Source organism: Talpa europaea, assembly GCF_964194135.1.
Source record: "Talpa europaea genome assembly, chromosome: 2".
NCBI lineage: Eukaryota > Metazoa > Chordata > Mammalia > Eulipotyphla > Talpidae > Talpa > Talpa europaea.
The window spans coordinates 22,672,180-22,689,633 of record NC_140068.1 but is presented as its reverse complement, the minus strand read 5'-3'; positions in this window follow the sequence as shown (position 1 = coordinate 22,689,633).

Below are 17,454 nucleotides of genomic sequence, written 5' to 3'. Positions count from 1 at the left end.
AGGCAGACTGACTGAAATACGCTGCTGAGGGGAGCAGAGGGCAAGACAGGAGAGGCCTGCTGTGCCATGTGGGTTTCTCCCTGGCCAGCCGGTGATTGAACTTGTGCTGCAGAGGCTGCGGATTGCTTCATAGTGCGGTGTTTAACCCCTTGCACCACCAGGGAGGCCCTCTGGTTGCATTTTTAATGGCTTCCATTATGTATAGGCAGAGTCTTCTGTAGTGATCTTTTCACTTCCTTTCTCTAATGGGGGAATATTTAATTTAAAATATTATGATTTAAACATATATTAAAAAAAAAGTTTTATTGTTGTGAGTCAAGTGCTTGAACACTCTTATGTATTCATATGAATCAAGAATATTAAAGAAAATTAGAATTGTAAGAATGAAAAGAGCTGTAAAGATCCCAATGCTTTGATCATGCAGAGTTTAGATAAGGTCCTTTCCAGCTGGAAAATATAACAACTTTATTTCAGTTCTCAGGCTTTTGATCTATAAAATGTTGATTTGAATTCCAATGAGATGGCTTTAAATGGAGGACATTTTTAATTTGAATTGGTGTTATGCATCATGGTTTGGGAGTTAAAAATCAGTGATAAAAAGCAAATTTTCTACAGTTAGTGAGATTTTTGCATGATTTCCCAGCAATATTTATTTAAAATTAATATTTCCAACTTCCACATTAATGAACAAACAGTTTCATGAAATGTTCCTCTAAGATGTTAAAATTCTTCCTTCATTTACTTTTGGAGGTGGGATACTCATATACTTGCTTCAGAGAAGCTCATGAATTAGAAGTTCCAAGTGAATAAAATATACAGGGATACTGAATTTCTATTTGACTTGAACCATCAACCAGAAAAAAAAAAAAGGTGAAATGAAACATAGCTTAGCCCAGCAAATCACAGCACCAGCATCTCCAAGAATCAGACAAGAGCCCTTTTAAAAATACCACTGCCATCTACTCCACCACCAGTATTAGCTCACAAGTCACATTGGTTGTTCCCACTTTACTCATAGCACACCCTGGGTAGGCAAAGCCAGAGAAACATCTCAAATACATGTGTCACAAATAAGTGTGAGTCACTGACTCCAAGCTCAATCAAATGACATTGTCAGATGATTATTAGGACTGACTTAGCAGCGCCTCACACGCTTCTCTGGTTTCTGACAATGACTTCTGTGCTTAGGACAGAGGCTTTCCTAGTCCTTGCAGTCAAAGAGTCACAGTACAGTCAGGGAAAAGAGGAAAAACAGTCAACTACACTAATACATTGATGCTAAGGAGACATTTTTTATTTTTGCAGTTCTATATTTCATAAATCATGTGCAAGTTCCAACTGATGTCATTTTACAAAGGCTGCTGACTAGGTGGCAGCCACAATTATTCCTGGCTTGAGTGGCTGCAAACTTGATCATAGCTGTTCTTATTATTTTCCTTTCTCTGATGTGTACCTTGTTGACACTGCTTGAGTTGAGCTAATTGTCATTTAAATGCTTTTAATTTACACTAGAATTCAGCATGAGAATGAAAAGTTATTGTGGGTTTAAAGGAAATGCTAAAAACAGTTTGGTAGGGTAGGGTGTTTATTTGGTATGAATGAGGTAAGTATCATTGACAGGATGATCCCCATCTCTTATATTCTTGCAAATTAATAAAATGCTTGATGGGTTCTAAGTAAGGAAAATATAAGCAGAATAAGTTGAGTGAGGTATTTTGAAAGACATAGGTGCAAAGGACTGCTATCATCTTGTTACACCACGATGACCTCTGAACCAAGAATATCAGTGTCATCTGGGAATTTGGGGAAAACACAGAAGCTCAGGCTTCGCCCCAGACGTACACAATCAGAATCTGCATTTTATGGAGATTTGCATTTTAAGTGATTCATATGCACATTAAAAATCTGAGACATACGGGTATCACATGTCAAACGAATCAACTAAAAGCAGGAGAAATTGCCTGATACCTTTGAAGAGATGAAAAAAAATTCAAAACAACAGGAGTTGATGCGACCAATTCATTTATCAGACAGGACTATCATTCAGGTGTCAAACTCTAATAACAGAAACTACTGTGGTGGAGTTTGAACAGGAGCTGCTTAACTTTTGGTGACATGCAATTCAATTGAAGAATAATTGAGACTATTAGTTGGTTAAATAAGAAAAGCGAACAAAACCTTAACTCTTTGAAATGTCTCAAAATTGTACTGAAAGTATTCTGTCAATATGTATGAAATGAAAATTCTAAGTTATGAGAAACTATTGTTACCATTTTATTGACAGCTTTTTTTTTGTTCCCTAGTGTTCCATAAAATAAGTGTACCTCCTAATTGATGGTGTCTTAGACTTGATGAAAAGTAGAATAACACAACTATTAAGTGCTTCAGTAGTTGCTATAGAGCAAATTGGTGGTCATCTCTCGTAATCAAGAAAAATTTATTACCTTGAGCGAAAGTTAATCAGACAAAAGAAAGAATGAACTGAAGTGTGATACATAGAGAGGAGCATTCCAGGAAGAGGAGGGGCTGTTAGGGGGGAAGGATGTCCTGAAGCTAATTCCATGCAGGCTTTGTAGACTCCACCCCCACTCCAGACCAAAGCCAAAAGACACTGGGAACTCCAAATCCCATCACCACCAAAGGGAAGATGGCTGGGACCTGAGGGTGGGGTTAAGCAGCCAGTTTTGGTATAAAGCCAGACACGTGGGCTTTGGAGGGGATCCCCCATTTTGGCTCTCCGCCAGCTATCTGCCAGCTTGTTGCTCTGAGAGTGCCTTTGGGTTTCCAGGTCGTTGGATCAGGTAGGACGCATTAAAGACTTTATTTCCCTATTTTCTCCCTGAGTTGTACATTTCCTTAATTCCCTTTCCTTTGTAAATAAACCTTTTATTAACCTTTTGTGTGTGCCTGTAGTGGAGTATTAATAAGTCCCTTTTAAGCCTGCGGGTGAGGACCCACAGCCAGGCAACCCGTTTTATATCTGGGTTGCCCTATAACAGGGTCACAAGTGCAAAGGCAACCAAGCTATTTGTCAAGAAGCAAATTGAACCAACTTTTTCCTGGGTGGGAGATGGAACAGGCAGGGGATTCTGGATTTATAACTTTGCCTTAGCTGTGGTGTTATGAGCAAAGGCAAAGGAAGTGCCTCTCTACCTAAAAGGAGGCTTCCCTAGCAAACAGTTCCCATTCCCAGGGAGAACTGACATTGCCTGGAACCCATTTTCTGTTAAATTCAATTCAGGGACAAAGGTGGTTGTGTCCTTGAATTTTCCTGAGTGGCTTTAGCTCCCACTTCCAGTTTCGATAGCTAGAAGTGAGGTTCTCAAACCTGTCTGCACATTGTAATCACTCAAATGAAGTCAGCCTCACTCACAGAAATTCTGTATTAACTGCCTGAGGAGAAGCATGGACTTCGGTGTTTGTTAATTCCCCCACCTCCCATATTACCTATTACAGTGCAGGTCTTTTTAAAAATATCATCCTAGGGTCTCCCCTGGTGGCACAAGCAGTTGAACGCCCCGCTGTGAAGCTGTCCGCAGCCTCTGCAGCGCCAGTTCGATCCTGGCCAGCTGGCGAGGGTCCCACATGTCACTGCAGACCTCTCCTCCCTTGCCCGCTGCTCCCCTCAGCAGTGTATTTCAGTGAGTCTGCCTGTTCTGTTCCCACTCTGACTCTGGTGAACCCTCTCACCCTCCTGTGCATCTGGCCTGTACCCCGGTTCTTGTATAAAATAAATAAATAAATCTTAAAAAAATAAAAATAAAAATAAAACATTAGCCTACATTCAGGGTGACATTGGGCAGATGAGCAGCTGGTCTGTAGTAAACGTGAACTTCACTCTCCATAAGGTCACAGATGAAGGGGGCATCATTCAGACCCTTGCCATTTAAGGTGAGGGCAGTTATTCCGGCAGATATTGAAGGAAAGGGGGATGGATTTCCACCATTCTCTGTGAGCTCTAGGACTCATCAGGCATCTTTGATCATCTTGGAACACGCTCAGTCCAGGGTCACTCTGCTCTTTTCTGGCGTCATTATGGGTGTTATGGATGGAAGAACTTTCACATTCACACCCTCTGTTGTACATTTCTCATGGCAGTCCTGAGGTGGTGCCACTGAGCTTGTGGTTGCAGCCTGCTCTGGAAATATGGATAAAAGCCGTGGTGCTCTCTTTTCCCTTCTTTTCAAAGAGTGTGGGCTCTTGCAGAGCCACAGGACGTACATAGCTTACAATGGGTGTCTGTGTACTTGTGCAGAGCATTTAAGCTCAAAGTGGACTTATGCATGCTGGATCAGAACAGTCCAAATAAGATCACCCCGAGACGCTAAGAACTGGTCTTGTCAAGATGTGAACTTCTAGCACGCAGAGTATTTTGAGTTAAGAGCAAAGAATCATATGAGACTGAGATGTTTCCATCTTCACCTAAGTCCTTGGTCATTCCCCAAAGAAAGAAGAAATAGTCAAGTTGTAAGATTTTTTTCCCTTTTCCTAATGGAGAAGCAATGGGTACTCTTCTTCTTATGATCTAGAATAATGTAGTTTTTTGGGGGAGGGGTGGAGTGTCTCATCCATTTGTAGGTTTATCAGTGAATATGTCCTCTTTGGGAGTCTCATTCTCCATGCATATGTTCTTAAATTTTGGCCTTTTCTCTCACCTGTCTAACGTTAATTTGTTCATTCAACTTTCCAAGAAACCAAATGGGGTAGGGAAATTTTCCCCTGTGCCCACGATAAGAAGATATAGATTCATCCATAATGAGAATTTGTTGGTGACAATATTGCTACCCCTTGTTGCAAATATGATTCCTGTTGGGTAGCTTTCCTCAGTCCCAGAAATAATAAAGACGGATCAGTGGGGAACTGGGAGAACATACACAAGCTGGCAGTGGACATTCGAGCCAAAATACAGGACAGACAAGACTCGAAAGGAGTAGTGGGACTGCAATTGCATCAGGTTGCAGGTCGCACACAGATTTATCTCACAGCTTCCTGTGCGCAGTACTGGAGGTGTCAGCTGGCACCCATGAAAACATCTGTCCACAAACAGCTAGCTTGGGGCCATGGATGTGAGTGTGCTTCAAAGCTATATCTTAATTTGTTATTGTCTGCACTTGGAAACCTGCTGTTGTGAAGGCAGATTTGTGCCTCAACATGTGAAATATTCTCTTCTTGAGAGTAAGGACAAAGGCAACTATGTTATTATAACCGCCTCTTAGCCTGTCTCTCTGCCTCCAATCTTTGCCCCTCAAAACTCTGTTCTCAATACAACAAAGTCAAAATTATCACTTAAGAGAGTGAGTCAAATCATATCTTCTCTGCTCAAAACCCTTCTACATTTCTTAGACTCAGAGTAAAATTCGAAGTTGGTACCACAATACCAACTTTTGTGATTTGTTCCCCCTATCCTACTGCTTCTCTGCTCTCATCCCTTCTCTTTTGCCCTCAACTCACTCTGCTCTCATCAACCTCCCATCTTTAAACATCAGCCATACTATTGCCCTAGCGCCTTTGCACTTGCTGGTCTCCTTCTGAAAATACTTTCCTTCCAGTTGTTTGGGGAGCTCTCTCCCTCTTCTCCTTCAAACCTTTGCTTTAATGTCATCTCTGTAGGGAGAATTCCCTTGACCACCTATGTAAAATGACACTCAACCTTCCCAAACACCTTATTCTGCTTTTTCTTTCTGTCTCCTCTTAATTAATTAGCAAGCTCCATGACAGCATGTTTCTTTCCTTTTTGTTTCTCTACTCTATCCCCAGAGCCTAGAACAATGTTTGGTGACCTATAACTAGATTTTTGTTGAATAAATGAAAGAATATGTGGAATATCCCCAAACCATATGATTTCTTAGTATCAGTTTCATTGGGAACCAAACCCTGACCGAGTGATCCTTGCTCAAAATGTGTTTAACTATTTTGAGTGGTGTCTTGCTTGTTTTTCTGGAACCACAGAAAGTAGACATTTGTATGGTTTCTGACTCTGTGGTTAGTGGGAGCTGGTTAGGAATAGCAACAAGGAGCTGGAGGTGGGCCACTCATTGTGCTTTAGCTTCTGGATGAATTCCGTGAGTCTCCAGGCAACATTCCCTGAAGACTTGGTGGAAGCATCATGATGCTGAGGTACACTGAGCAGTCATTGCTCTAATTTGCTTTGAGGGCCTACTTCTCCTGCACTCTCAGTCTATGTGCTTTCAAACGAAGTGGTTACCCTAGAGCAGGGGTGGACAAACTACAACCCAAGGCCCAAATCCTGCATGATGCCTCTTTTATAAAGCCTATGAGCTAAGAATGGTTTTTATACGACTAAATTGCTACAAAAATCAGAAGGAGAATAATATCTCCTGGTACTGGAAATTCCATAAAATTCCAATTTCATTGTCCATAAATAAAATTTATGGTAATACAGTCATGTTCATTTCTGTGTGGCTACATTGTGCTACAGGTAGAAGTTGAATTGTTGAGATAGAGACCATGTGATCTACCATGTCAAAAGTATTTACTATCTGACTGTTGAAAGAAAAAAATTATTGACCCCAACCCTAGATGATCAGTGTATGAGTCTGGCCCCATGATTGCATTGAATGATTCAGCACAAGGCCCAGTAGTGGATATCTCAGCCTTGCAGAGGGAGCAGCTCTCCCCTCTGCTGCCTCAAGTGAGGCAGGAGGAGCCAGGCACTTACAGGCAGCCCCTAAGGATAAGGTCTTAATCAAACTTGTCTGAAACCATTCTAGCTCTAGAATTTTTAGCTATGAGAATCAATACATTCTTTTAAATCTTAAATTAGCTAAAATTGGCTTCTATTGCTTGCAGCCAAAGAGACTTAGCTGATAAAGTTGTTTGGAAGCGATCCTACTTCAGGTATGGAGGGAACAGAATTAATGAGTTCCCTAGATCATTGCCTTATGGTAGAAACAGCAGCTGCTGGCAGGAGATAGGAAAGTGGGCTTACTAGCGCCCTCTATGATTTGAACTTAGCCTGTTTTGGGAGAAATCCTAGAAACCCAGGAGATGCAATTAAATATCCATGAATTTCACTTTACAGCATGTGTCTCTGTTTTCCCTAGGTATAAATATTGGACATTTTAGGACTTATGATTTTTATATTTTATTATAATTACCCCTGTATGATTCCTCTCATAAACCTTGCCAACTATTTTTTTAAGATTTATTTATTTATACAAGAACTGGGGTGCATTCAGAGGCGCGGGAGGGTGAGAGAGTTCACCAGAGACAGAGCGGGAAGCAGAACAGGCAGACGGGCCAAAGACACAGCTGAGGAGAGCAGCAGGCGTGGCAGGAGAGGTTTGTGGGTTTCTTCTTGGCTGGCCGGGATCGAACCGTGCTGCAGAGGCTGCGGACAGCTTCACAGCACCGTGCTCAACCCGCTGTGCCACTGGGGAGGCCCCTCTTGCCAACTTTTATGTACACAGTAGCAGCACTACAATAGCTTTAACTTTAAAGGAAATGCATAGAGGTTTTCAGGAGAGAAAAACTTTGTAATATATTCCAAAACTATATTTGAAATGAGATTTCAGGATATCAGACATCATCAAATAAGTAAGAACATAAGTACATATTTTGATTGTAATTTTGTTAGAAATATAAGTTTGTTTTCCCTCTTAATGATTAATACCACTCTTGCCGTTTAAACTGCTTTCTGCAAGGCCTCCCTGGTGGTGCAAGGGGTTAAGATGCAACCTACAAAGCTGTTTGTAGCCACTGCAGCACGAGTTCCATCCCCGGCTGCCAGGGAGCAACCCACATGGCACAGCAGACCTCTCCTGACTCGCCCGCTGCTTCCCTCAGCCGTGTATTTCAGTCCATATGTTCAGAACAGAACAGCCTGTTCTGTTCCCCACTCTGTCTCTGGTGAATCCTCTCACCCCTCCCCCCACACCTCAGGCCTGCAACCTGGCTCTTGTATGCATAAATAAATAAATCTTTTAAGAAAATAAACTGCTTTCTGCAGTTGCTTGCTGTTCAATTTTTTCAGGGAAAAGTATGTGACATGATATAAAATAGAAAAAAATGAAACCCAAAACCCCCCAATTCAGGAAACTTCCTAACAATAAACCTTTGTTTATTGTTTGTTTATACCTTAAAGGTTTGTTTACACCTTTAAGACAGTGGAGAGTCTCTGGGTATAAACAAATTAAGAGAGATATGGCTAACTGCTGTTACCATATGGAGAGGAAAAGACTAAAATGTGTAAGGAAGGAAGAGGAAAAGGAAATAGAGATAATGTAATGGTGACACATAGGTGGGCTGCAGAGAGTGGGGAGGGGGTCCCGCGCCCAGCCTTCCACCCAGCTTTCAAACCTCTGAGCCACTGGAGGCCTCGCTGGGGCTTCTCCTTCTGATTCTCCAGGGTCAAGAGGAAGCATCCTCCTAATCGCACCAAGATCCACTGCTCACTGGAACCAAGAAGCTTTTTATGCCTGTCCCTGCCTCTGCCTACATGTGGCCTGCACAGCCACACAAGTCTGGGTGGGTCTCCAGGAACAAGAAGGCCCCCCAATGTGATGGTACTGGGGGGCGCTAGCCTAAGGGCCTCCATTTGTTCTCTTCCATATCCCCCTCCTTGATGCAGGCAGACCTTACAACCTTTCCTTGGCAAAACTAAGGGAAGTGGCAAAATGCCCAGATAGTGTTTCGAGAGATGAGTCTTAAATTTACTTAATAGAACTTATGCAAATTCCTACCTCTGCTGCAGTAACGGACAGAGAAATTGGGTTGAATCAAATACAATTTCTCACACACTTGAATTTATGGATTGAAACTGAAGACCTCCTCGGTCACATATATTCATCTCCATTAATGTGGGAAATCAAGAGTTGACATATTCAGTCACTCCAAGTGTCACAATGAAATTTTGGCTGCACACCAGCAGCCAGGAGCTTGCAAGTATCAGAACAGGTTATCTATATTTCATGTGACTGGATGGTGCTTCCTTGCAATGTGCTGTTATTCATTGTGAAGAACTGCTATTTTTCTTCATTCGATTATAAAGCTTTTTCTCAATTGAGAAGGGGTGAATCCCTGGGTTTCGTGAGGAAGATCTTGAGAGAGATTGTCATTTTCTTTAACATATGACCAATGAAATAATAGAACAAGCACACATTTATCTTTATAATTGATTCACTCTTCTAATGTAGAGCAGGTTTGTGGCAATATTAACATAACAGCTGTGCTGAATAATTCCCCTTCAGCCTAACAAAGAACAATATGATTAATCTAGTCTATTTTTAAAAATCTCCTTCATTTTTCCAATGCTTTTTTCTTCATCCTTCACCTGGGGAAAAAGCAAATGAGAAAATAGAGAAAGTCAACAATGGTGAAAGCTTCTCACTGGCAATGCAAAAATAAGACCCTTGGTGTTCATCTGGCCCCAGGGGAGTTGTGAGTGCTATATAAGTCAGTGGTTTCAAACCAGGGGATATTTTGCACATTGAGGGATATTTGGCAATTTCTGGAGAGCTTTTAAGTTGACACTACTGGAGGGTTGGGAAAAGAGGGGAAAGATAAAACTGGAATCTGTAGGACAGAGGCCAGAGATGCTACTAAATACCCTACAATGCAGAGTAGAACCCCCACTCAAAATTGCCTGTTCCCAAAACGTCCATAATAATGCCAAGGTTGAGAAATCCTGACATTAAGATAATGAGAAAAGGAGATAAGATTTGATTGTATCGGGTGATGGGCAGGATTTTTACAGATTGAGAGAAGTCAAGTGGACATTTGTTAAAAAGGGAGCAAAGAGGGCCTTCCTGGTGGTACAAGGGGTTAAGTCTCAGCAATATGAAGCTATCTGCAGTCACTGCAGCATGAGTTTCATCCCTGGCCAGGGACAGAAGAGCAGACCTCTTCTGTCTTCTCCCGCTGCTGCTCCTCTCAGAAGTGTATTTCAGCCTGTATTTCAGCCAATCTGCCTGTTCTGTTCCCCACTCTGTCTCTTGTGAATGCTCTCACCACCCGCACCTCTGGACTGTACCCCAGTGCTTGTATGCATAAATAAATAAATCTTTTTTTAAAAAAGGGATAACACTTTTATCCTATAAAAAGGGATATCCCAAAGGGATAACACTTTAACACCTCCATATGTGCACATGCTTCATTGACACTCCACCAAGCCTCCCCCAATGTCTTATCCCTTTCCTCCCCCTCCCCCTCATTTTCTCAGAGTCTGAGAATAGTTTTTGCTGTGCTTTGCCAGTGTATGCTTTTTGTTTATTTATATTCCACAGATAAGTGAAACCACCCGGTAACTGTCTTTCACTTTCTGACTTACTTCAAATATGTAGGTGTTAGTTTTACTGACATGTTTCACTTGGTTCGGGTGTATGCATGTGTGTGTGTGTGTGTGTGTGTGTGTGTGTGTGTGTGTATCTCCTGTGTAGGGATGGTTCTTTGAGATACCCTGATAGTCTCTGGCCACTTTCAACCTGAACTGGGATAAACAGTTTGAAAATGAATGAATGAATGCATACAAATTGTTGTTTAATATTAGAAGTGCTTGAGTCTTTATTTAGATGTTTGGTGATTTTTTTTGGAACTAGAAATATGCTATAGGGAACTTTAATCAATGAACATATGGTAAAATTGCTTTTTTTTTTTTTTTTTTTTTTTGCTTGTTGTGGCATCACCCATCATCTTCACTTGGTGTCCTGTGTGTGTGTGTGTGTGTGTGTCCCAATCGCTCCTTTTTTTTAATTGGAATACAAATCATATTGGATTAGAGTCCACCCTAATGACCTCATATTAACTTAAATAATAACATCTGCACTGACCCTATTTCCAAATAAATTCACATTCTGAGGTAATGGGAATTAGGACTTCAATGTAAGAATCTGGAGAACATAATTCAATGCATAATAAATAGGGGCGTTGAATAGAGGAATGCCATTTTCTGAATTGTTTTTGTATTGGACACATTCCACAGGTTTCATCTTTTATAGTGATCTCATTTATAAGAAAATGCTGTAGTAAAGGCAAATGGAACAATGTAAAATATGAATCTTTATTTTTCTGATAATATAAATGTTATAATATAAATGTTTAAGCATCATAATATTGTAAAACACACAAATATAAATGTTTAAGTACTATAATATTGTAAAACACACAAAAAGTTATTGTATTGCCTCACAGAAATTACCAATATTAGTTGTATTTAGATGTTTGTATGTCCAAATTATTAATAATTAAAATAAATTAATAGGATATTAAAATCAAAGGGTTTATGAAAAGTACAAAATAGGTATATCTATTTAAATATGTAGGAACATGGATTTTTTTTAAAGATTTATTTATTTATGCATACAAGAATGGGGTACAGGCCAGAGGTGTGGGGGAGGTGAGAGGATTCACCAGAGACATAGTGGAGAACAAAACAGGCAGATTGACTGAAATACACTGTTTAGAGGTACAGTGGCAAGTCAGGAGAGGACTGCTGTGCCATGTGGGTATCTCCTTTGCCAGGGATCGAACTCATGCTGTAGTAGCTGTGGATAGCTTCATAGGTTGTGTCTTAACCCCTTGCGCCACTGGTGAGGCCTGGAACATGGATTTTTAATAAAAATGGGAGTGATACTGTATATGCTCTTTTACAATTAGCTCTACTTTTTTGTTTTTACTTTGAAATATATTTTGGACATCTCTTTATATAAGTATATTAAAAGTTACTCATTCCTTTTTACTGACTGCCAAATATTCCATTGAGTATACCATTTTGGTTTGACCAATTCCTTACTGAGGATCATTTGGTTCATTTCCAAATTTTTAGTATTATAAAAAATGATATTGTGTTATTGAGAATGCATCTCTGTATACATCTGTAAATATTTTCTGTTGGATATCTTTCTAGACATAGAATTATTGAGCCAATGGTTGTGACCATTTCAAATTATAGTAGACAATTCTAAATATCATTCAAAAATCTTGAATCAAAATTTTCCACTTAAAATATATGAAACAGCAATTCCTACATAGAAAAAAGTAAGTCATATTGCAACTGTTTTTTATTAATCAAGAATAGTAACCATTGTTTTATTAATGTACTTTTGCCCTTCACAGAGCTCTTGCCACAATTCTTACCTAAGTGTTAAGATTTAAAACTCCTTCCCAAATGGAGTTTGTTGTTGAATTTTGTTTACATTCTACCTAAGTACTCAATTTTATTCATTTCTTTGAATGTTTGCTCTTAAAATTATAACTCTTAGAGTCTATTATTTTAGTTTAAATATATCCAAATGAATAAAAATGTATATTAAAACCATAACATTTAAGTACTATTTAAATGCTTAAAATTATGAACACTAAGTATTGGTGAATAGCTTTAGAAAATTAAAACAATTTTAATACTTTTTTTCTGGGCCTTTTCTCAGCCCCCTGATGTGTGGGTCACATGCCAAGTGTGAACTCCTTCCTACTGTTTTGTTTTGCTGGAGCCAAGGATCATGTCTTGCCAAAGGACTTCTAGTGAAGTTAGTTTTGTACAATGTCCAAGAGTCTAGATTATGGAGGAGTTCTGACTAGGGCTGGTATTTGAAGGATTCTGCCATTCCCCATCAAAATTCTGGAAAAGAGTTTGATATATGGACATCAAATTAGGCTGTTCTACCAAATGAGTGGAACTCAGCCATAAAGACACAGGACTGGAAATCCAGGAATATGACCACAGGTTTCTGGGTTCCTGTCAGAGTGACTAGAGCGTCAAGGCCCAGGGTTGGATCTCAGAGTGGGTCTGTAAAACTGGGAGCAGAGATATCAAAAATTAACTAGGTTCCTGTCCAAAGAAACAAGTTATCATTACTTTGACAATGATAATTTCTGAAGTGTATGATCTTTTTCCTGAGTACCTGACATTTCTCTACCATCTTTCAGCATAATATTATGGGTTTAGGAAAGACTACACTTACTTCATTTTTATCCCTTATAGGTGACTAGATTCTTTCTTTGTTTTTGAAATTTAGTATCTTAAGCAAGAGACGTTACCAGTTTGATCAGTTGAAACGTAATGTAATCTTTGAATCGATATATTGAAATACTTAAAATTTACTTAAATGATAGTGTTTAATAAATCCTTGTCCTTATTTTCATCTTCAGGAATACCAAATGAGTTTATATTTGATTTCTTTTGTCTTCTATCACTTATATTTTCACTCTAGTCCTTCAAAGTATTTTGGTTTGGTTCTGTGATTTCAAGCTCACTCTTCATAACGCTGTTTGATTTTTTTTTCTCTCTTCACCTTCTATTGCTTTCAAATGCAACTTTCATTTTTATGATGGCCTTTTTCCTTTCGATTCCATTTCATCCAGCCCGCCCGACCTCAGTTCTAGCATTTATAGAGACATTGTTTCATTAAAATCTCTGATTTTCAGTTCAATCTCCACTAGTTCAGCTTCATGCCAATACATTTGAAGTGTGTATTGTGGGTTTATCCCTCTTTTTTGCTCGTATTTCTTTCTTATATTTATTTTTGCTTCAATCCCATGCTCATTTCTTTCTCTTTTTTTCCATTACAACTAAACTATGAATGAGGGAGGGTTTTCTACTCAGCTCTTAGTTGAAATACTGAGTAGTACCATTTTTATCTCTAATTTATCCTAACGTGATGATTTAAAATGCTTCAAATCTATTCTTAGTAGGAAAATCCTCTTGTTGAGTGAGTTCTAAACTTTTCCTCTTTTTTTTTTAAATATTTATTTATGCATACAAGAGCTGGGGTACAGGCCAGAGATGAGCGGGGGGTGAGAGGATTCACCAGAGACAGAGTGGGGAACAGAATGGCAGACTGACTGAAATACAATGCTGAGGAAGCAGTGGGCGAGACAGGAGAGGTCTGCTTTGCCATGTGTGTTATCTCCCTTGCTGGGGATTGAACTCGTGCTGCAGAGACTGTGGATTGCTTCATAGTGCAGTGCTTAACCCCTTGCGCCACGAGGGAGGCCCCTAAACTTTTCCTCTTTAAAGGGAGAAGTTGAGTAGAATGTGGGTCTATGTTTTTAATTTTCAATTTAATTTTTTTGTTCAAAATGATGTTTCACTGTCTTTGCTGATTATGAAATAGAATCTCATAGGAAATATAAAACAACACAAGAAGTATAAAGAAAAAATGAGTTACCCATAATTTCACCATCATCATGTTTATGCATATCAGTGCATAATTTTGAAAGCATTTAAATTTCTTTGATATATATATGTTGTATATATTTACATATATACACAGAAAGTCACACATTTGTATATGTGTGTATGTATATGTGCATGTGTGTTTATGTATATATAGCTATATACTAAATATACACATAATCATGTGTATTAAATGCATACTTAACATATATAAGACATATGCATATTTGGTATATATACAAAAACAGAGAAAAAAATGTACTCATGCTATACATAAGAAAGGTTTCTAGCTTTATGTTCCCCTAAAAGTTAGCCCTAAGTTTCGCAAACTGCAGTGAATTGCCTCAGAGCACTACAGCAAACTCACAGGATGTCACTGGAATATTTTTAATCTTGAGGAAAAAGCAATGATAATGCTATCTCTTGGATACTTTGTGAGATACTGAATTGAGATGGTTCAAAGTTCCAACTTTAGACTGAGCTCCAATCCTTTCAATAATGTCAACTTTGCAAACTGGGCTGATGCAGTTTAAAGCAAGTACTTTGTGAAATCAATGCATGACAGGAAATGAGAGCTATAGTGTATGAAGGTTATAGTGTCCACTCTGATTCTAAGGTTTGAAGTATGAAATGTCCAATACCAAACACAACCAATTAATATGTAATAGTAGCTAATTAAGAATGGGACAAATATATTTACTTCATTTTATGTGTATTATTTTTTAAAAAGGGATCTATGCATTGCAGAACTATCAATCAAATGCATGATAGAATGAGGATAATTTCAGACTATCACAACCTCAAACTATTTACCTTCTTTGCCTACTTTCTCAGGAATCTGTTGGTGGATGTTCTCCTTGGAAATTTAGCAATAAGTTGAGAAAGAGATCCTGGAAACAGGATATTTATCACAGAATATTAGCAAAGGGAATTCCCAGTATATTGACAAGTCTCTAAATGAAGTCAATTGCCTAGTTTCTTATTTGACTGTTGGTCTTTTTCTTTTTTCTTTTAATTTTAAAGATTTATTTCTATTTATTTATGCATACAAGAACTGGGGTGTATACTGGAAAGAAGTGCAGGAAGTGAGAGGATTCACCAGAGACAGAGTGGGGAGCAGAACAGGCAATCTACTGAAATACACAGCTGAGGGGAGCAGCGAGCGAGACAGGAGAGGTCTGCTGCTCCCTGGCAAGGCATCGAACTTAGGCCCTGCAAGTGGCTGGCTATAGTTTGATGATATTGAGACTTTAACCCCTGTGCCACCAGGGAGGCCCTGGTGTTTTTCTTATATGCCTTTGATAAATTGAAAATTATTTCTCTAAGTTGTTTTTGTCTTTTGATTTTGTCAATGAAGTGTTTTCTTTGTTGCAAAGCAATTTGAAAATTTTATTTATTAAATTGATTAATCTAAAGATAATGTTAACTCTCAGAAACCGTGATTCAACTAAGTTAGAAAAGGGACTAGCATGGAGTGAGAATAGCATGCAAGGTGGCACAGATGAAAGGATACTGGATGGCAAGCCAAGAGATGTGGATTACAGCCATAGTAATGCCAGAGCTACAGAAACTAAGCCAGCTGCTCCTTTTCTTTGGACTTCAAATCTTTTAGCTATAAAGTCATGATATCTATTTACCAGATAACTACCAAGCTCTTTCCAACTCTGTTTTCATCAATTTTAAGTTGATGTAATGGAAAATTTTGACAACAAATTTAAACCGGTTCTTAGAAAAATGCTGAAAACCATCAACAAGAAAAATTTCAATAAAACTAGAAAACAAAGTATCATAAAACCATAAAAAATTCAGATTCAGACACACAAATTTCAATTTGTTGCTCAGAGGAGGGAAAAGATGTTCATTTTGGCTATGGTCTTGTTATCTGATGATCAGTGAGTGTCAAATGGAGCAGCAAGAGCCTGGAAATACCAAACTGGTTTCAATCAACCAGGCAAAAAGAAATAGGTGAAGACTTCATCTGCAGTGTGCTTTGGACACAAACAATTTTTTCCCTTTTTTCATGAGTGTGATTACTCATTTACAAAAGTTAGAAGTGACTGAAAAGCTCTGAGAGGTTTCTGTAGTCTACAAAGAACTGCCCTCACTTTTTAACTCAGAAGATTGGGACAGAGTAACTGATAAAAAGGATTTCCATGCTTTTGCAACTTTTTCTTCTTCTCCCTAAATTCTACTGCACATAATCTTTTTCATTTTTGCCTATGTGGTCCGTAGGTGGTGTTGTGATCACGCTGGATCTCTCATTAGGATTATTTGCAAGCAAGAATGAGACATTGCATGCATTTGCACCAATGTGATACTAACTTTTTATTACCTTTAAATAAATAAAAATGATTCTGAGATAATTTGTATCTTTCATATTTCTCCATCCAAAACATATTCAACAGACCAAAATCTCTCACCTTCTGGCCTACACTAGTTTTATTTTTCATATTTTGAATGGTAGTTGATACTCTCACAAGTATATAGTAATAAAAGCATAATAACTGTATAATTAGTGAAGACTGCCTATGGTCTTACAGAAAATTATAGTCAGTACCATTTTCTTAGTACCTGAGATAACAGAAACTTCAAGGCTCAGTCAGGGCACATGATTCAGATTTGAAAAAACTTGGAAACCTCTGGTATTTACACACATTTGAGACATCCATGTGAGAAATAGACTAAGAAATAACTAGTTTCGCAGACTAAATAGAACAAATGACTAGGTTTTTAGATTGTTCTGAATCATCTCTGATGAATTCCCAATGAGAAAAATAGTCCAAATGTGTTAAGAAGGAACTAAATCACTATTATTAAAGAACATGTGGTCATGATCATCATAAAGATGTTTTCATAAAGATTTTATATGACCATATGATGCTAACAATTTTAATATGCCAGACATTTTTTCACTGTAAATTGTTAGAAATGATTCAAGTATAGGAAAGAACATAGTAATTAACATGATTGCGTAAATTTTGCAATTTTTTGTCTTGTATTTTACACAGTCATATCTGTGTTTATCTGTAGTCAGTGATCTCCCACTACAGTTTTACATTTACTATTTTTACCACCTTATTGATGAAATAATAATTATTAATAATTCTATCACCTTATTAAAAATGTTCTTAATAGCAATAGTCCAAATAGTCCAGCTATTTGTATTGTAACGTGCTTAAACATTGCTCATTTGTAGCATAGTCTTCCATTTTTCCATTACAATATCACTACCATAAATATAAATTCATATGCATATATAAATGCATAATCATTTCTTACTCATTTGGGATTACTTTATGAGGAAGCATAATCACCAAGTTACA